At 38.3% G+C, this 22,808-nt stretch overlaps 1 non-coding gene across 1 annotated transcript; it reads right to left on the reverse strand.

The window, feature by feature from the left end:
* Positions 1–3,468: 3,468 nt before the first annotated feature.
* On the reverse strand, positions 3,469–3,574 carry LOC132643091 (small nucleolar RNA R71). Its single transcript, XR_009583537.1, has one exon. It is a non-coding gene; the product is annotated as a small nucleolar RNA R71 (small nucleolar RNA).
* Between the last annotated feature and the right edge of the window lie 19,234 nt (positions 3,575–22,808).

Consider the following 22,808-nt stretch of genomic DNA (forward strand, 5'->3'; position numbering starts at 1 on the left):
TCCTGATGTCCGGCTAAAGCAAAAATACAGGGCTGGGCGCCACCTGAATTGGATGCTCCTCCTCTGCCCCTACCGCAGCCTGCTGGAGTCTGGGTAGTCCGCCCTACCGGGCACACGGACGAGGAAGAACCAGCTAATGATCCTGTGGGCTGAGCCCCAGCTCTACCACCCATCGATGGGCAATCATACATTATGTGACCAACCGGACCACAAGCATAGAAAACATCTGAACCTCGGCGACACTGACCTGAATGTAATCTACCACACTGGCTACATTGCGGCACCAGTGGTCTTTTCTGACTAGGATTGCCTCCAAACTGAGGACCTGAGGCTCTCGAACTCTAACCAGGACCGGAATAAATAGGGCGATCAAATCTCCTGCCCGCAAACCGAGAAGTTGCACTAGTCTCAGACTGGCCTGAATACTTGGAATATTGTTGCCACTAACCCCCTCTATACTCACTACTAGCACCAACGGATCTAGCCCTCTTACTGTGCCCTCTATTAATATCACGCTCACCTCGGCGCAGCTGCTGTTGCTCCTTTATGTTCTGGGCACCAGCTTGAATACGGGAAATGTCTATCCCCTCTTGTAGTGAAGCCGTCAAACAGTCCTTGAACAAATGTGACCCTAAGCCACTCATAAATCTATGTACTCTATCTCCCATGTCATCCACCATAGTCGGAGCATATCTAGCCAATGAATTAAAGTGAAGGCTATACACCCGGGCACTCATATTCCTTTGCTTAAGATTCAAGAATTTATTAGCTTTGGCCCAACGGACCTCGGGTGGCAAATAATGATAGATAAAATCTTTCACGAACTCTTCCAAAATCGGGGGAGGTGCGTCCTATCCTCTTGAAGATATTCAATTATTGTACCAAAGGACCGCTACATCCCGGAGTCTATAAGATGCCAACTCCACAGATTCAGTATCAGAGGCATGGATTATTTTCAACGTTCTCAACATTTCATCTATAAAATCTTACGGGTCTTCATCCGGCTTCGACCCGAAAAATTCTAGGCATTTAAACTCATGAAATCACGGGCCCTTGCACTAGTGTCTCTATCACTGGGACCCACACTTTTCCATTGAGCCTGAGCGGCAACCAACTGAGTCAATAACTAAATGGTCTCAGTCATCTATTGACCCGAAGAACCTGGTGGAGGAACTGGGGGCATAGGAGCTGGAGTAGAGACAACTTCTTGTTCTCGTAAAATAGGCTGAGTGTGGGAGGTATGTGATGGGGTCTCATTAGTGGATTCACCTTCTTCTATATTCGTTGGCGGCTCCCTTTCCATTTGCCTTGTTGTAGTAGCCTTGCCCGTCTGGGCGGCTTTGGCATTTCTCTTTACCGGCATCGCTGAAATCATAATGCACAATTAGGGAGAAGAAAACCTTATAACACAGCTCTATCGCACGATCTAATAAGAAGAACAATAGTCATTTTTCCTAGATGCCCCGCAGCCTCTTATTTATAAGTGTGGCGCGCTTCAAACCCATAAACGAGACTCTGCTAGACACGGCTCGTAGACACACCCTAGGACGGAACTGCTCTGATACCACTTTTGTCACCACTCGACTAGGGGCCATGACGGGTACCCAGAGCTGACTGATGAGCACCACTCATTATGCTAATTATCATACCCAACCTGAACACACATAATCTCAAAGGCAATATATATATATATATATATATATATATATATATATATATATATATACATAAGCCCTCATGGCTGCAAAAATGATATACGAAATATACACTGATGTACTCATGAGACAACTACTACCCACGCATACGTATAAACGAGCCTCTACTGGAGTACTGAGACATAAGGATGGGACAGTACCCCGTCGTTCCCAAATATGTACACAAAAGAATGTATCAACAAATGGCACATCCGGAGTAGTGGAGTGCTCCTGCGAATCTGCTGAGTAGCTCCTAAGAATCTGGGCCGCCTCTTTACCTACCTGTGGCATGAACACAATGTCCATAGAAAGAAAAGGACGTCGCTACGAACAATGTACTGAGTATGTAAGGCATACACAATAACATGATAAAGAGATGCCAGAATATAAGATAAAGGGGTAACTTGTAATTGATCGCATCTTAAGGCGGAGTCATGCATGCTAACTCATATAATAAACAACATCATCTCATATAAGCATATATATAGAATTTCCCGACCATATAGGTACGGTGTGATCATCATTAGTCCCCATCCGGGCCTCCCTCGTCCGGGGTAAACATCTTATGCCGCCTACTAGTGTTGTCTGCCCATGCCATCTAGACACGGTGTATATGCCACCCGCCTTAGTAGTGTCTGCCTGGCTATGTAGGCACAGTGTAATCGCATTTTTATATACTTATCATGAAGCATGCATAAGAACTCAAGTAAAAGCTATAACTCTACCGGGGTGACGTAAGGTCGAGAACCCCCGATTCCATTATGGAGTAGTCATGATCATCATGTCTCACCTTGAAGGAACTAGCATCATAAGTTTAGTCTAACAACAATGAACAACATCAAGGAATCATATAAGGATCATGAGCTTTATAAGAATATCACATCATGAGCTTTACGGTCTCTAGATTTAGATTCATCTTTATCATTATCACATTCATAACACGTCTCTTATCATTATCTTGTTAGTAGCTCTTAATAATCATAAACTTATAATTCCCAGAATATGAGAAAGTCATGGAAAGATAAAGGAAGTCATATTGTCGGAATCATGCCTTAGAAAAAAAAGGGACTAGCCTCACATACCTTTGCGCCTCTTTAACTTTATCGATTAAATGCTTCCCTCCAATCTTCACGATTCTACATTCAAAAGAATCTGTACTAAGATTCTATATCGTCTGCTTTACGCTAATTAAAGGTGTAATTTGAGCATATCAAATTTTGGCGCCATTGCCGGGGAATACAATTTTGAAATTACTAAATAGTATTTACTTTGATTGAAGTCTTTTGCTTATTCCATCACACCTTGTTTGCTATTCCTTGAAACCAGGTGAACATGAATCAGAATCAGCAAAACCATCATGTTGGTAACCAGGGGAATCGATTGAATAATCAGGCGAATGAATCAGATGAAGAAAATATTTTCGCTGATCTTATTCCAGAGGAGGACTATGCATCTGCTGTTGTTCATCCTCGATGTGGATCTGCAAGCGTAAAAATTGACTCCTCTCTATACCAGTTGTTGAAGATTTAGGGCTACTTTCGGAACTCTACCGAGAATGACCCTCAACGTCATTTGCAGAATTTTGTGGATGTCTGTGCTAATCACATCCAAAACAACGTTCCACAAGATGCTATTAGGCTGAGGTTATTCAAATATTCCTTAGCTGAAGATGCAAGAGCATGGTTCGAGAAGCTGCCTCGGAATTCTATTACTACATGGGCAGAGATGGCAACAATCTTTCTCAAGAAATGGTACCCTCCTATCAAGAAGGCTGAGATTCATGACAAGATTTATGAATTTAAGCTGCGACCGAGGGAACAGTTATATGAAGCTTGGGAAAGATTCAAAGAGTATTTGTAAAAGATTCTGAATCATGGTTTTTTGGAGAACATATTAATAGAGAAGTTCTACCGAGGGCTGGATCCAGTGACTCAATCAATCGCTAACAATACAGCTGATGGTTGTTTCATGAATAAATCTTATCGACGAGTGACCAACATTCTTGACAGGCTGACTACTCACAGTCAGGTTTGGCACTCAAACAATGCTGATGTTGTGCCTTACAGTAGTGCTATGATCCAGAATATGGTAAAGGAGAATCTAGATACCCAGCAAACATTGGTTGAGCTTGCAACAAATATTTCCTTCCTAACAAATAATTTTGATGAAACCCAGATTAAGAAGGTGAATGTTTGTGAGGATAATGCAGGTATGCCAAAAGGGATGTACCAGACCCAAAAGGGTCCGTTTCATGAGGGACCTCCTATGCAGGTTGAAGATGCTAACTGCATGAATAACTCTCAAGGGGTTATCAAAGACAAAAATACCAAGAAGGTTACCAAAACCAAAATCAATTTTAACATATGTTATATACTCATTATCATAAATCATGCGGTAGAACTCTAGTCCATAGCCTCTTTGCCATACATAAAATATTATTTCCAGTCATCGTCGCACACTTCCATCTTAAATCATTTAGGGACTTCATTTCTCGTATACATTGAGTTCTTGATTTTTATGCTTCAATATGACCAAAACCTATGGCCTGGGTAAAATTTTCTCATGTTGGACGGTTCAATTTCCTGGTCCAAAAATACGGGGTATTATAGCTTGAACCGTATTTCATTCAAATAAATCTCAAACCTTGACAAAGCTTATTTTCTTCGATTTGTTTAACTTCTAATATTTACAACACATCTGTACCATTACTCTAACCACCTATAAGCTTGGGGGATAACCTCGTTTCCGTTACTAATTTCATTTAACTCAGACGCTTTCCATTGCATGAAAACACGGGATGTAACAGAAACACACGGACCATCTCTTCCCATCTAGCAATAGAGTCTCGAGGCATCTTTGTGAACCATTTTCTCGCTTCTCCGGCTAACGAATATTTGAAGAGTTTCAGTCGAACTGCTTCTTGAGTCACTCCCCACTGGATATGCTGAGAGCACACATCCAGAAAGTTTCTTATGTGTTGGTGACGATCATCATCGACTGCATTCTGAAAGTATCCCTCTTGTTTGAGCATATGACAGAGGGAATTATCAAACTTGATAGTAGTAGCAGTCACCCTTAGATGAATGATTGTAGATGCAAAGTCTTCATCTGCTTCTGGTTCATCAGCAAAAACATTTTCGATTGGAAGTTCGTTGTTGGCCATGATCACCTGGTTTACAAGATAGCAAACAAGGTGTGTTGGAATATGACAAAGACTTTAAGAAGAGTAAACAATATTTAGTAATTTCAAAATCGTATTCCCCGGCAGCGGCGCCAAAATTTGATACGCTCAAATTACACCTATTAACGCTATAACGCGGACGTTATCAAATATAGTAACCCAATAAGGTTGGGGTCAAATCCCACAGAGAATATGGTGTGAAAAGTTTACTAAACAAGTATTGTACTAATCTTGCGGTCTTGGTGTATTCCTGAAAAGGGTTTTATAGTTGTTTTGGTTTGTGGAGTAATTTAATGTGACTGGAAATTTAAAGTTATAAATATATGGGTAAAAAAATCAAGGTTGTGTCCCCGTCAAATAAGTGTATGGTCATGGTTCTCGTTGTTGATATACTTCTAATGGACTGTTTGTATGGATGCACTTAACCTCTATGTGAATATGAACTATTTCCCAATAAGAAAAGATTATATCTTTCTATGCCTTTTCCAAGGATAAGAAAGTATGCATGAAGAACGGTTAATTATGCCAAGTAAATTCCTCTTATTCCTAAGTGAATTTATTAAATAAGGTTTAAAGCCCTGAGTTCTTATTATTTGTCCTTACCTAACCGTAGCTATTTTCCCAAATAAACTAAAGTTTATGGCGTTAGCTAATGTTTACAACCACTAACTATATGATGAAAACGAAGAACAAATAAACCCTAACAATCCATTATGCGTATATCTTTCACGATCCCCAATAACAACACACCCATCCTTGGGTTAACAACCTTAGTAAAGGTGTTTAGCTACTCATGGCAACAAGAAAACAATAAAAGATTGAAGATTGCATAATCGAATTTTTGTATTGAAATTACGAATAAAACTTAAAAGTAATGAATGTAATTGTCTGGATATCTTCAAAAGCAATAACAACTCAAAAGTAATTACTACAAGTCTAAAACTCCAGATGTCTGAAAAATAAAACCTAAATTGGTATTTATACAAGTCAAACTCGGAATAATCAATCCCAGTCCTGTTCCATCTCGGCTTGCACTTCGACGGGCCATCTTTGCACTTCGATAGTTGTCGACATGCTCGACGACCATATCGATGATCTGAGTATGCTTTTTTCACTCTGCAAGGACTCCACTGTCGAAGCACTTTGATGGACCGTTGATCATGTCGATGGTGCAAGTCGATGATCTGATGATGATCTGATGATTTGTTACTTCGCAGGAACTTATTGACGAGGCAATTCGATGGTCCGTCCTTATGCTTATCAGAACAAATTGCTTATTTTCCTTGTTTTTTCACTTTCCAAGTATTCTAACATCAAAATACCTGCACAACACACAAAACACATCAAACCGACACAAACTTCCTCAAAAATATGTAAAACTTAGAGTTAAAAAGCATTGGATGTGCCAATATTCCCGGCACATAAGCCGCGCTATAGTCATCCGGCAGACACGTAGATGTGCACACCACTACAATGGGAAGGTTATGATGTTACCTCAGATGCGGGATGCCCCGAGCGCGGGATGATATGATATATGGATAGGGCTGCACGTTATGCAGCACTAACACTTATATTATTTATGTATGTATGAAAATGTTTTTTTTAAAAAGTCTAAGCATGCATGACAGCCGCCTTAAGGGGTCATCAGATGTACACGTTATTTCTCTTATCTCATGTTTCTTTCATATTTTCATTATATTTTTAGTCATGCCTTGCATACTAAATACATTATTCGTACTGATGTCCTTTTTTTTGTGGACGTTGCGTTCATGCTCGCAGGCAGATAGGGAGACAGACCCGACCCCTAGGTTGCATGATCGACGACTATACAAGAGCGCTCCATTTGTTCTGGAGCTACAGTTCAGCTGGTACTATTCTTTTTTGTGTATATGGGCATGGCAGGGTCCTGTCACGTCCTTATGAATCTATGTACTCAATGTAAAGGCTGGCTCGTAGATAGATGTATACAGTTAGATATCCTGTAACCATATTAGTTCATATTTTGAAAATCATTTTTTGGCAGCCTCGTCGGCTTGCATACATGGGCATAGTTGATGACGATTATATAGATGTGCTTTTATCTTTTAGATTCATTCCCTTACAGATTATGCTATTTATGAGTTATCTGTTGTGGTCCACCTAGATACGATTATAAGAAGTAAGTTTAGAGGTGCTCGGTAGGTTAGCTCCGTATACCCATCATGGCCCTCCGATTGGGTCGTGATAAAAGTTGTATCAGAGTAGTTCTACCGAGGATGTGTGTATGAGCCACGTCTAGTACAGTCTTGTTTATGGGTGTGAAGAGTGCCACACTTATAAACAAGAGGCTACGGGGCATTTAGGAATAATTGACTTGTATTTCTCATCCTAGATCGTGCGATAGAGCTATGTTGTAGGGTATGAGATTTCTAGTACTAAACCTGATTGTTTTCATAGTTGTGAAATGGCTTCTACGGGAAAAAAGACTAAAGGTCCAGGGGTTACCAAAGTAAGTCCTTCTTATGATACAGATCCATCAAAAAATGTGCCCTCTATTGAGACAGATCCTTCGGAAGTTATGTCCTCCATAGAGATAGTCCCGTCTGAGATTCAGGAGGAACCAACTGAACAGGTAAGGGATAGGCAAGTATTGGGAAATGACCATTTGCATAATCCCAGGTTGACAATATTCGCAGAACGAGGGCCAAATGAGGACAGTGGTAAGTTAGGGAGAGTCAGTATAATTGGTACATTTGTTGAAGGTATTATTCAAGTGAATTGAGATCATGAAATTAATTGAGTGTGTAATTGGTTAAATGTTGAATTATGGTGGTGATAAAAGAATAAAATAATCAATGACAATTAGGTGGCAACCATTCTGCCATGCGGCAATCATGGAGACAAGCAATATATGACTATATAACCTTTTGTATTGGTGGCACCTTTTGGTGTAGGTTAATAAATATGAGAATAAGGGGACCCCACAACACAACTAGGAAAGAATTTACATGGATATCACTTTACTTGGAAAGGTATCTGTCACACCCTCATCTTGATAGGGCATGATGGGCACCCGAATCTCATCAGAGTCGAGCGAATCCTTAAACGTTCGCTTTACCAAAACCAGTCATTTCAAAAACATTTAAAAAAATATGAAACTTTTCCAAATAGAGGTCATTATGTTTATACAGATTATGAAAAACTTTCAATCAGTTACGTACTTTTTACCAACTGAAATCATCTGAAAATACATACTCTTTTAACATCTATAAATGATTCGCACTTCTCGACGCCCTATCCACAGGACACTATCTGCAAAGTCTCTAACATATACAAAATACCATGACATAAGTACTTTGACCCGGCAACACTCCGAACTAAGATGGAGCTCGCCAATCGCGCTGGAACACCTTTAACAAAGTCTTCTACTCATCTGGGCATACCTGCGTGGCATGAAACGCAGTCCCCAAAGAAAAGGGGGTCAGTACGGAATATGTACTGAATATGTAAAGCGGTAACAAATCGTAACCATAGCTTAATTTAGGAGAGAATAAATCACAATCAAACTCAATACCTGCAACCTTCGCTGGAAGAAACATAAATGTATACACGAGGTCTCAAAACAATCCTTAAGTAAATAATACGAGCGAACACACATTTTTTTTAAGTAGATGATGCAATCTAACACATTTGATGCTTCCAACATGCTAACAAAGTATTCCCTTCGGACGGCCGCTTCCGGCATAGTAATGATGGCCCCTTCGGGCAGCCGCTTCCGGCTTAATAACAATGATAGCCCTTTCGGGCATGCCGCTTCCGGCATAATAATAATGATGGCCCCTTCGGGCATGCCGCTTCCGGCATAATAATAATAGTGGCCCCTTCGGGCATGCCGCTTCCGGCATAATAATAATGATGGCCCCTTCGGGCATGCCGCTTCCGGCATAGTAATAACGATGGTGGCCCATTCGGGCATGCCGCTTCTGGCATAATAATAATGATGGCCCCTTCGGGCATGCCGCTTCTGGCATAATAATAATGATGGCCCCTTCGGGCATGTATGTAAATATGCAAATATATGAAAATCTTTGAAAACCATCGAAAGACTCCCTCTGGAGCAACTTTAGTTTCAAAACGGGAACTTCTTCCCTTTCTCTTAAAAATGGGGACTTTTTTTTTTTTTTTTCCAAAACTATCATGTATCACTTTGAAAGATCCATAACATAAACTAAGGCCATGTGTTATATAGCATGCTCAGACATAAGTTGAGGCCATAGCACACTCAGGCACAAGCCGAGGCCATATATTATATAGCACACTTAGTCACGTCATGAAATCATCTAATAGCTTAGGCTCGAAAATCTCGCACCCCCTTTCGGAGTGGTTTTGAAAGTCTAAATAATAAAATCTCGCACCCCCTTTGGAGTGGTTTTGGAAAATCTAAATAATAAAATCTCGCACCCCTTTCGGAGTGGTTTTGGAAAGTCTAAATAATAAAATCTCGCACCCCCTTCGGAGTGGTTTTAGAAATCGACTTTATGTTTCCTTTAGTACAAAACTAATTTTCTTGAAATCATTAGTAAACCACAAACACGTTTCAAGTAAAACCGAGTTTGTATAAGAAAGTTAACAACCATATGCACGAGCAAAGCGGTGAGAAACTAAGTGCACATAAATCAGCTTTTAAGGCCCGATGGATAAGTATACTTACCGACGCCTGAAGACTCAGAAACAAGTTTCGGGTCAATCCGACTTAGTATAAGAAGGTTATGAGTGTTTGAAGTACAGAACCTTCTACGAACGTTTCAGAAGCTATTTTGGGAAAATTAAAGCAACAACCATACCCAGTACCTTTCAAATATCGTTATGGACATCATTCATTATAGAACCCCCCATGAACGTTTCCAAAACAATCCGAGTTTGCTTATGAAATTTATGAACGTTATTCATTATAGAAACCTCTACAACCATTTTCAAGCAATCTGAGACCGTCTACGAAAGTTAGGGACATTACTACATACAGAACTCCTTAGACTTTTCTTGTTATTTAATCATACAATAAGCTCGGCTATACTAAGTATACTCACATCAAGAAGTGAATAATAATCATTAACAAGCTCGGAATCAAGAATAGAGTTACCCCATGATACGTATCATAACTTACTTAGCTCTAGGACATGCCAAAAGAAAGAAAGGGTAAGCCTTACATACCTATCCCACGTCCAACTAGCTACGCTTATTTGTCCAAACTTGCTAGTCTAAATTCAAGGGAATTGACATAATCATTAGACTCATCGACATATGCTTGTCTTAGTTCTTCAAATGAATTCATTTATATTCTGCCGAAATTTCGGCAGCATTTCCCCTATAAATAGACCATCCCTAAGAATCTAACTCGACTAATTTATCAACAACAAATCCGAGAATTCAACTTGGCCAAATTATCAACAACAATACCAACAATCATATCTCCAACTTCAACAATTATTTCAAATGCATTCTAACACTAGCAATCCTTTTTACACAAATCGACGGCATTACATTTATATTCAATTCAACCACACATTCTCAAGCTAACATCAATGATTTCACATTCAAGTATTAATCCGAAATCATTCTAACATGATTCAAGAACACTTCAAACAATCCACACAATATTCAAAACAACCCAACCAACATACTACTTCACCCGAAGCCTTCCAAATTCAACAAGAACAATAACAACACATTTCCTTCTTTCAAATTCATGAACTACATCAACAATTCACATGCTAGCAACATTATTCTCCATAAATACAAGAAACTACATTCAAATCACATTAACTTCTCCAACAAGCCACAACAATTTCAATACCAATTTGAACCATTAAACCTTCATTTGCACCATAGAATCTACAACAACAACAACTAAAATACTATGTAAAATTAATTCATCACTTCTACACAAAACAACCATCCAGACGGCTTCAACCCAACACTCATATTTTCTTGAATTTCATGAATTTCTACACTCTACAACACATACAAACCATCCATAACATATAAAAAGAGGATTAAACCTTACCTTTTCCACTTATCTTCTTTCTTGGCTAAAATTGCTCCTTGTAAGAATGAATGGTTTTCTTGCCCCAACAACTACTCCACGTTAAAGAGGACCTTCCAATTGGTGGGATTTCTAGAAGAAAATAATTTTTTGATCAAGATTTTTGGGTCCTAGTTTTTGGGCACCATGGCCGAATGGCCCTTGCTCTTTTGCTTCTCCAAGCTTCTTGAATACTCTAAGGGATAAGAGTGAAAACAATGAGGCCAATAAGTCATCTTTTGGGTATTAATATTAAGCTCCCATGTGGGCCAAGGCCCACACCCTATTGGACGGCCCACTTGGCCCATTTAACTCAAGCTCACTTTTTTTTTTGTTTTGTAATTCATGAAAATTTATTTTCCAAATTCCAAATTTTCCCTTAACCTTCCTCAGTATTTTCTATGGGCCGTCATGCGAATTTTCCTTTTTGCCCCTAGTCTTTCTTAATATTTCCACATCAAAACTTTCATGAACAACTTGTGTGCTAAACAAGGTCAAAAATATAGCCTTGCCCTTAACTTCCCACAATTATCTCGCATTATCCGAATACGCAAAATACGGGATATAACAGTATCAAATAGAATATATATTTGCAACACCTTTTATGTGAGAAATATAGGCAACATGTAAAAACTCATCTTTTGGAGTTTACTTATGGAATTAATGTGTGATGCACATTTAGTTTAGAAGCAGCAATATGAATATTAGTAGCAGCAACGTGATTTCCTTTTTAAGGAAGAAAAGTATAATTCATTTCAAGAACAATATTTGGGTTTTGCTCACCGCTTCGATCTTGTTGTTTCGCTTTGTCATGCTGCTGAATTCGGGCTTTCTTTGAAGTGTAGTAAGGTGGAAGAAAAATATTTATTGGCATATAAGGTAAGAATTCTCCTACTCTTGATATATTTAATTTCGTATGGATCATAGCAAATTGTGGGATACGAAATATGGAGTTAATAGCGAGAAATCATTTTTTTTGACGGATTAGAATGGTGGAAACGACGTTATTACTACGATATGTTTATTGAGTTGATATTGTAATTCTGGGCTGTTTTGAGAGTGATCTAAAGGTGAATCTGATTCTAGCTTGAGATGAAATTGTTGGTATTGTTGTTGTTGGTATTGTGGTTGATGTTTAGCTGAATTGGAATCTCGGGGATTGTTATGTTTTTAGGGGAAATGCTGCCTAAATTTTGATAAGTAACGTGCTAGCTTAGACTTTGGATTCTGAGTGTACTATATTTAATATCTAATATCAATAATGTTGTTGTAGATTGGGAAGCCCAAGGTCTGATTTGTGGTTAGCTTGGAGCAGATAAGGTATGTTAAGGCTATTCCCTTTTCTTCTTTCGGCATGGTCTATATGGAACCAACAGATGACAGACGTATAAACTCCAAAGAAGCTTCTATTCTTAAGTACTAGAATGGCTAATGTTCTTGATTTCCAGAAGCTATTTCGTTATGTCCTGATACGTGTCTATGATTCCTGAAGTCCTATTTTGATATCATAATTCATAGTGACATTCGAGGGTATTATGCTTCCAGGTTATTCAAAGAGTTTCAGAAATAATCTTATGAGTCTCACTTGAATTCATTTGCTTCTATATGCATGTAAAGCTATCCCTTCCTTCATTTTTTGGCATGAGTTACATAAAATAAGCGGACGACGAACGTACATAATTCCAATGAATCCTAGTCCTCAGTGATACTTGACACGATAGTTGTCTTTGATTCTCCAGTGTTATTTCATTCTAATAATATATTCTATTGAGTCTCAGATGATGATTTAATTTGTATATGGTTGCTCTTGATATTCTATTCGTGCATAACGTTATTACATCATTTCACTGAGTCCCGGGCCGGGTATGTATTCGTGCACAGTTTCATCGCATTATTCACCGAGTCCCTCACTAGATGGCCGGGTACGGTATATATATGATTACTTCACCGATGTTATACCCCGTATTTTTGCAAGTCGGATTATTCGAAAGCTAATCGGCGTAAGTTTAATAACGAGATTATTCATGGGATATAAGACAAAGGCTTTTAAATCCCCGATTTTCAATGAGTGCGCGATTGCTTGTAAATTTAATTGGTGTAGAAATATCAGTGGAGATTAGGGATTAATTAACCATGATTATATTATTAAGTGGGGATTAACAATTAATTAAGCTAATTGGACCATTAAGTGGGCCCCACGACATATGGCGGAATTTGATTGGTGTTGAATGAAAATTTGACACATGTCATAAGGATAGACACGTGTCACAAGGGTGGACACGTGTCCATTTTGTAGGCACTATATAAGATTATGGTTTAATGACTAAGTCATCAATTACATTACAATTTCAACTTTGCAAAATAGAACTTAGAGAGAGGAGCTCTAAAGCTCTAGAGAGAGAGAGGGTTCGGCCATGGCTATAGCATGGCTTCATGAAGCTCATGGCCAGCCATGGCAGCCCCTAAACAGCTCACGGCCCCCCCCCCCCCCCCCCCCCCCTCTACACCATAAAATTGTTAGATTTGCAAGTTCAATTGGAGGAAAAAAGAAAATAGAGGAATCTCACGACCATGGTTGATAATAAGAACTTGTCTTTAAGGTAAGATTTAATCCTTTTCTACATGTTTTGGAGATGGTTTGACCTTGCTATAATTTGGTAGATGTGGATTGGATATAAGGAATTGTGTATGTTGATGTTGAGGTGTTGTTTGGGCCGTGTAGGGGCTGCTCTAATTAAAAATGGTGGATTAATATTAATTAATGTTGTAGTCATTGTTGTCATGGATTATGTGATGAAAGTGGAGGAATTTTATGGCTAAAGTTGAAGTTGTATTTGTTTTGTGGGCTGTTTTAAGGACTTATTGTGATGTTAAGGTAGTTTTCTTGCATATGAATAATTGAAGTTGTTGTCGTGTATGTGTTGATATGATTCGCAATTTTTGATGGAAAGAGTGTATGAGATAATGTCTAAGAAGCGTATGTGGTTTGCTTGGTGTATTTGTAGACGTTGGTGAGATTATCGGGCATCTCTATGTTGTTAATTAAGGGCTGTTTTGGGACGTGTTGTCGTTCTTGTAGAGTTGGAAGATTAAGTGTAATTAGAGTTATGCATCATGTTGCTATAATGGTTGGACTGTTATAAGGTCGTTTCGATGAAATGTTACGACTGTAGATTGTTAAGAATAACTTGAATACGTCGTAGTCATTAGGTTAATTACTATTGAATGTTGTAATGTATGGGCTGATTGGAATGTTATGCGGGCTGTTCGGAGTATCCTTGAATCATGTCTTGGTTAGTTTCGATATAGTACTTGAACGTGTGGTTGTTGATGTTGACTTGGTTGTTATGTGGTTGGTTTGAATATAAGGGAAACATCGTCTAATTTTCTAGAAATTAACTACTAACGTTGGAATATGTTTTGAATCTTCCCGTAGCTTAACCATAGTTCTTGACGTCTTAATATAGGTTGAGACACTTCGGGCAGCGTATACGTATTGTGTTACGGATAAGCGTTAAAGGTATGTAAAGCTAACCCTTTCTTGTTTTTGGCATGATCTTTATGAAATGAACAGATGGCGTGTATATGATTCCAAAGAAGTTCCTATTCTTAGAGCCACTAGGATGGATAATGTTCTTGATTCCCAGCAGCTATTTCATTATGTCTTAATACGTGTATATGATTCCAGAAGTTCAATTTTGACATAATCCATAGTAACATTCGAAAGGTACTTGATATGACTATTGTCTTGATTTTCAAATGTTGGTTCATTTTGATTATTCTAGTGTCTCAGATATGATTTAGTTTGCATATGGTTACTCACTACACTGCTCGTGCATGCCTCAATATGTCTTTCACTGAGTCCCGGGCCAGGATACGTTCTCGTGCACAGTTTCTTTGCATTACATACCAAGGATGGTATGTGGCGACCTTATTCACCGAGTCCCATAATGGGCCGGATATGATATACGATATTGATACGCATGATTTTCATTTCATAACGCAAGTGTATTGATTTTTTAGAAGTCATACTTGTTTCTGGTAATCTCTATTTCAGTTCTGACCATTTTTATTGTATTTCATGCTTTATATACTCAGTACATATTCCGTACTGACCCTCTTTCTTTGGGGGGCTGCGTTTCATGCCCGCAGGTACAGATAGTCAGTTTGGTGACCCTTCAGCATAGGACTTCCACTCAGCTGTCTTGGAGAGCTCTGTTGTTCCGGAGCCTAGACTTTTGGTACAGATCTTATGATGTACGTATATGTTTACCCAGGGGTACGGCGGGGCCCTGTCCCGTCATATTTCGCTATCGATACTCTTAGAGGTCTGTAGACATATGCGTGGGTTGTGTATAAGTTTTGTTCAGCGGTGTCTATACTGTCACGACCCAGCCCCGTGGGCCGCGACTGGTGCCCTACTTGGGCACCGAAACAGACAAACATACCAAATCGTCATCTTATAGCTAGGTCAATTTTCAAATTCATCATTTTAAACGGATCTGAAAATCATTTTCTTAAGCGATCACACGTGTACAGAGATATCATATCAGAACAAAAAGGGGTGGCGGAATACACATCGCCGATCATATACACACATATACAAACATACAGGCCATTTAGGCCGCATCAAAATCTGATAGATTGGCGGAATGTACATCGCTAGACACAAATATCACACGCTGCCACAAATCGTATCAAACTGTCTCAAACACATTTTAAACACAACCATATATGTACATATATATCAGAAGCCGACTAGGCTATCAAATGGCACAACGGCCCCAAACATATACAAATGCACGCCGACGAGGCTGCTATGGCGAGTGTGATCATACAAACATACCTGAACAGAAGTAGGCACAACCCACATATACGTCTACAGACCTCTTAAACAGACCAACCGAATCATATGGCGGGACAGGGCCCCGCCGTACCCCTGAACAAATACATACATATGTAGCGAACGAAGATATATACAAAAATGTAGGCTCCGGAATAAGAGGAGCACTCCAAATAGCAAAAGAGGGTGTCCTAAACTGGTGGATCACCAAACTGTGCGTCTGTACCTGCGGGCATGAAACGCAGCCCCCCCGAAGAAAGGGGGTCAGTACGAAATATGTACTGAGTATGCAAAGCAGAATATACAGAAAACAAACCTGAGGCATAAACGAAATAGAAGTACAGAACATAAGTGCAAACCCAAAATATCAAAATGTTTACTCTCAAAATATAAGTCATGCATAGGGCACAGAGAATATGGTCGCCCGCCCGTCGATGGTGCCATAACACAGCATAACACCAGAAGGTTTCAAATCTCCGTATCCCCGTCACACATCATCATAACATATCATAAGCCATATCACAGCATAACTCCATAAACGGAACCCGGCCCTATGGTGAGGTCTCGGGAACCGTAACACAGCATACTGCCGAATATATCATAGTGCGCACGATCACAAAACCGGCCCGGGAACCGGCGAACGATATCATAATAATCGGCACGAGCAGAGTAGTGCGGAAACTAATGCAATTTACATATCAAAACATTTATGAAACTGGACATAATCATATGACAACCCGTTAGGCAAACTAGTCCGGACAACTGATCAATACGGAGTTTATCTCACAAAAGTACTTCTGAAATCGTATTCATAGTTCAAAATGTAAATCAGAATATCATGGAGTAATCAAAACATTATTCTTTAATGGCTAGAGTTATAAGCAAAAGTCTCTTTCCGATATCGTACAAAGTTAAGTCAACTAGGGCAACGAAGGAGACTCGGGGCTAGAGGGCCCACCTCGGTCCAAGTCGAGGCGGCGAGCAAATTTTTACAGACATTTGACCTTATGGAATCAACCATGAAAGGTTAGGGGTGATTCGATCATATTTATGAAAGTTACGAATGTTTGAACGTTTCTTTTCAACAAAGCATAAGTTTCTAATTCAATTTCACTGAATAGAATAGTGCTAAAAGTAAACTCGGATTTCTATGAGTAGAATGATCCCCGAGGTTCGAACTCAAACCTAGTACATCTAGGACAAGCCAAGAGAAGAAAAGGGATAGCTTTACATACCTCACTTGCGCCTTACGCTCGTCCAAACTCAATCCCCGTTTCGTCCAAAATCTACAATTGGTCATAGTTGCCAAATATAAGCTCCACGCTTTTAGAATTTCAAGTCTTAAATTCATATTGTCTACCGAAATTTTGGCAACATTCCCCCTATAAATTCAATGTCCCCGAGACTTAGCTCGGCCATAATATCAACAACAACAACCACAACAATAACAACAATCATCAAAATCACAACAAAACGCATTCTAACATAATTTTCCCTTCCTTTCCACATAATGTAACTCTTCCATTCTTACTTCACACTTCCAACCCAACATTTTCCATATCCATTAACCAATTCAAGATTATTCAACCATATTTCAATAACATTCCAATCAATACCCAAGGATATAAACAATTCCGCCAATTCCATATTCTATCCGAAACTTCAACGAATGCAACACCACCACCAACTCGCCTTGTTTTCTTTCAAATTCATGAACAACAACCATAATTCACATCTAGAATCTTACTTCCACAATTACATAAAAATCATATAAAAATCACATAATTTCCCATAATAATATACAACCATTTTCAATACCAACTTAGCTCGTTAAACCTTTATTTACGTCATAAATGCCATGACGGCACAACTAACATATCAAACAAAGTTAATTCATTTCCATTTCAACTTCCATATACCACACGGCCAACATCTATATTTCCAACTTCAACCAAATTCATTCAACTTTTATTTCCAATATAAATTTCACCATAACCACAACTAGAATACAACATAAAATTCAACTCATCATATTCATACAACATCACACACACACGGCTACATGCCTACACACACACCCACTTTGCAAACTTCCATATTTCCATAATTTCTACTCATTTCCACATACTACAACACAAACAAACCTTCATAACATAAGAAAAAGGAATTGATTCTTACCTTTTCTCTTCAACTTCTTCACTTGACCAAAGAAACACTCTTTTGCTTCCAAATTGGTATCACATAGAAGAGGATCTTGAGCTTAGTATTAATTCAACAAGGGATGAATTTTGGACTAAATATTTGAGCTCAAAATTATTTTCTCTCTTTTTTTTTTTGAAGGGGGCCGAAACCCCTCTTCTTGCTCTTGCTCTCATTTTTTTTTTCTTGAACTTTCTAATGGGGAATGACTAATGGTCCCTTATATTTATTTGTCACATGATCATCATGTGACATGGGCTTGGGCCAAGGCTTGTTGGCCACCCCTATAAAAATTGGGCCTCATTTTCTCTTTTATTTAGAGCCCAATAATTCATGCATCTTTTTTTTTTGTAATTTCCGAAACTAATTTCCAAAATTCCAAATTTTGCCCTTGGCCTTCTTCCGTATTTCCGCAACAATATTTCTCATAAATATCACACACATATGTTAGATAAAACAAAAACATAGCCTTATTTCCTACAAGGCAAGATTATTCCAACTTTTCCAAATGCGCAAAAACGCGGGATATAACATATACGATGTGCTATGGATATGTTTGTATGTAGTGGCAGCCTTGTCGGCTTGCATATCATTTTATGATTTGATTAGTTGAGACTCCTCAGGAGACAGTTTATCTGGATATATATATATGATGACGTTATGAACCTTCAGAGTTCTTTTGCAAGTTTCCATGTTGTTCATAGATTCAGTTTGACTATATCTAGTAGGTATGTATATGAGTGTCCAGCTCAGGCACTAGTCATGGCCAATGGGGTTGGTTCGTGACAACCGAGTCCTTCGCTAGAGACGTGTACGGTATATATATGATTACTTCACCGAGTCCCTCACTAGAGGGTCGGGTACGGTATATATTTATATTTCACCGAGTCCCTTACTAAAGGGCCGGGTATGGTATATATTTACATTTCTAGTCATTGCCTTTGGGGCTACTTACATGGTTATTCTCTGCCTTCGGGGCTATTCATATTACAGGTGGTTTCTCATACTTTCACTATGGCTTATATCTCATTCTTTATGATTACTGCTACCTTACATACTCTGTACATTGTTCGTACTGACGTCCCTTTGCCTGGGGGCACTGTGTTCATGCCACACAGTCCCAGATTATTTTGCAGGTAAAAGTATTCAGCTAGGATGGTTGGCTATCAGCTGGGATTGGCAAAATTCATTTTCTTCCTGGAGCAGTGCTGAGACATTATGGTTATCATATGTGTGTATGGGTACGTCGGGGCCCTTTCCCGACTCATATTATTCAGGTGTTTACTCTTAGAGACTTTGCAGACAGTGTCCAGTGGTTAGTATGTTGAGATGTCATGCATTGAGTAAAGCGCCCATGTAGGCTGATATGTCAGTTTGAATTGTTTGATTTTTGATTAATTGAGTATCGTTCACAAATTTCTATGGTTTTACTGAAAGTAATTTATTATATTTCCAAAAAATAAAAATTATATGTCCAGTTTCAATATGTGAATGCCAGAGGGTTCGCTCAGCTCTAAGTAAGTGTTGGGTGCCCATCATGCCCTATCAGAATTGGGGTGTGACAAAGTGGTATCAGAGCAGTTCGTCTTAGGGGTTGCCTGCAAAGTCGTGTCTAGTAAAGTCTTGTTTATGGTGTGTTGCGCGCCATATTTATAAACAGAAGGCTACAGGGCATTTAGGATGGTTACTCTATTTTTTCCTATCTTAGGATCGTGCGATAGAACCAAGAGATAGGAAATTATATTCCTTATATACTAACCTTTGATTTCAACAGTAGAGTGGTGTCGACAAGAGGAGGTAAATGATGATATTGGTGTTATAGAGGAAAGATATTTCATTGAGGTTACGTTATCAAAATTTGTATATACAGAATGGCGAACCGGTCATCATCAAGGTAAGTTATTTTAAGTATAGTAAGAAAATGGATTGAATGTATATATATTGATGATAAGTTTAGTTATAAGGTGTGAACAGAAGGAACTGAAGGAATCAGTAAAAAGTAAGTAACGGTAAGTATGGTATATGTCAGATATGGTATAAATGTTGCAGGTATGATTGAAACCTGCAGTTAAAGAATGAAAGGGAAAGTAAACAGCAAAGTATAACAGGCACAGTTTGAGTTAGATATATGAGGTAAGTTCATCATTTTCATACTGTTGTTGATATTGGGAGCCCTGTGTGGCTATGTTATATATATGTGTGTATATATATATATATATATATATATATGTTGGCAATGTGAGGAATCTTTGGTATTTCTTGCGTGCACGTTTTGGGATAGTAAGAAATACAGAGGAAACTCTGCCAAAATTTTCATAGAAATATAAAGGGAATGAGATATAAGTTCGTAATATGTCTTGAAAGGTCGTGTCAACAGTAATGATAGGATTTGACCAAGTTGCAAGTCTGACTTTGAGAAATAAAGTTAACTGTTGAATTGATGGTATGTCGATATGGTAAAAAGAAACGATAGGATAATTTAGAAGGGCTTGTGATACTAAGAGATTATTTAGGAAAGGCTAGCAAGTCTTAATAGAGTGTTATATTGAGGTATCGAATGAATTGATAAGCAGGGATAAATTACGACTAGTTTATAGTTAAAAGAAGTAATAGTATGATTGAGACAATAGTGCAGAGGAGGAAGAATTGTGACAAATATGAATGTATTGATAAGACAGCTTGTGTGGTATTAAGGATATGATTGATCTGAAAGGGTAAAAGGTTAAGTATACCGACCCCGTAGAGTGTAATTAAACCATAGTATGAATCGTGAATAAGGTTAAGAAGTGTTACACTATAGGATTGATTACGAACAGGATATTATGTGAATATAATAAGGATTGTTTGAAAATGAGTAAAGCCTAGTAAGGAAGTGACTAAAAGATATGACGTGATTTATGTGACTAAAGTATAAAGGCAAGTGTGAGACAGAACGGTGAGTTATAGAACGGATAAGAAAGACAAGTTCAGAATAAAGATTATGTGATAACAGAAATGATAGCGAGCACAAGAAAAGGAGTTAATTGAAAGAAGGAAATAAGAAGAAAGCAGGAAAACAGTGTAGTAACAGGTTATGACATGTATAGCCGAGAACACGAGTAATATAAGTGACAGAATTATGAAAGACCAAACTACAGAAAGATGAGCAACGAGGTAGAATGAGTGCCAGAAAATTACTTGTATGATAAGAACAAACAGGGATGAACAGAATATGTTTTGAAAATGAGAAAGGGGTTATGCAGAAGTAATGTTTTCCGAAGGATATAGAGGTAGCATAAGATTCCTCGTACACAGAATAAATATGGACATAGACTAGAGAAATGGTAAGGGAATTCTAAAGGAAGCACCCAAGATAGACGTAATTAATTGAGTACGAGTATAGAACGAAAGGGAAATGTATAGCTATGAACTTAAAGGTGTAGTACGATGACAATGTGATAAGATAAGACTGTCATTAAGATGAACCCGATATTATTTTGAGTAAGTTAGAAGTCAGTACTGGGTGCACAACATAGGTAAGAGAGCATAAGTCATAAAGGAGTATCGTGTGTATATGACTTCACCTCGGAAACAGTGAAATCCTTAAAGGACAGGGACTGTAGGTTGAGGAACAAATGATGTATTGTAAATTCATTAGAGGAAACAGATGATACAGGTTGGGATAAAGATAATGCTACAAGAGAACTTTGGACACTTATCATCAGAATATTAGTGCTACCTAATTGAGAATTTCGAACGATTACAAGTGCTAATTAATTGTTGATTAGAGTAAGTGGAATATGGCCTTGGATGAGTTGCTACATTACTCGATTACATACTATCAGATGAGATTTTGTACTATATATAGAAAGGTTCTCGTCGCTTCGTGATTTTATTAAGGTTTCATACGTGGATAATAAAATTTATAAATTATAAAGAAAAGACATGGATATGGTACAGTATACCATGTGAATTGGAAAAAGGATCAGATGAATTTGAGATTGGAAATAGGGACATAGAGCAGAATATAAATAGATACTGGTATAAGTACACCCTTAAGGGGGAAGCGGGTGAGAGAAATGCGGGTGTAAGATGGAAAAAATAGACACTTAAATATATTTGATATAGATGCTTAAACCTTAAGTGAGATCCCTTGCTGAAACAAGTTAGTAAGATCTGAAAGCCAGCAATAAATGGATAGAAGTCAAGATGGTATTTGAGACAGTGCTGAGAATCATCTGTAAAGATTTTGAATAATATTACATTAGAAAGTGGGTGCTTATAAAAAGAAAGAATACGACAAGAGAATGGAAATGAGTAACTTAAGAGATATTATAAAGGATAGCAATGCTATACTGGATTAGAGGCTAAGATGTTGGCAATAGAGTTGGTTGCTAATGGTATTGTGACTTACCGGTAGCAAAGGAGAAGGGACAAGAAATCTCCTATAGTAGGATATGAGAAAATCAAAGGGTGAATAAAGGAAGGGAAAGGAGTATGACAAGATAGGCAACGAGTGAGTTTTAATACAAATGAGACATGTAAAGCAGAATGAACCAGGAGAAGGAAAGACTGACTAAGATTGGATATACTTTATAAAAGTTGTACAAGAATAGCTATGCAACCTACAAATATTTGTATGTTAAGAATGAGACCAAGTGATTACATGATAAGAAGAATAAGGATTCAGTAATAACAATGCGGTTACGATGTTTTGGGTACATTAAGGAAAGATGTAAAGATGGTTTAAGCCAAATTACTGAGATAGAATTAATACTAAGGGCAAATAGGACATGGACATGGTTGAGCCGAAGATTTATCCCGATAACGATTGTAAGATAAGAGAGGAGA

This window comes from Lycium barbarum, chromosome 5 (assembly GCF_019175385.1).
Source record: "Lycium barbarum isolate Lr01 chromosome 5, ASM1917538v2, whole genome shotgun sequence".
Classification (NCBI taxonomy): Eukaryota; Viridiplantae; Streptophyta; class Magnoliopsida; order Solanales; family Solanaceae; genus Lycium; species Lycium barbarum.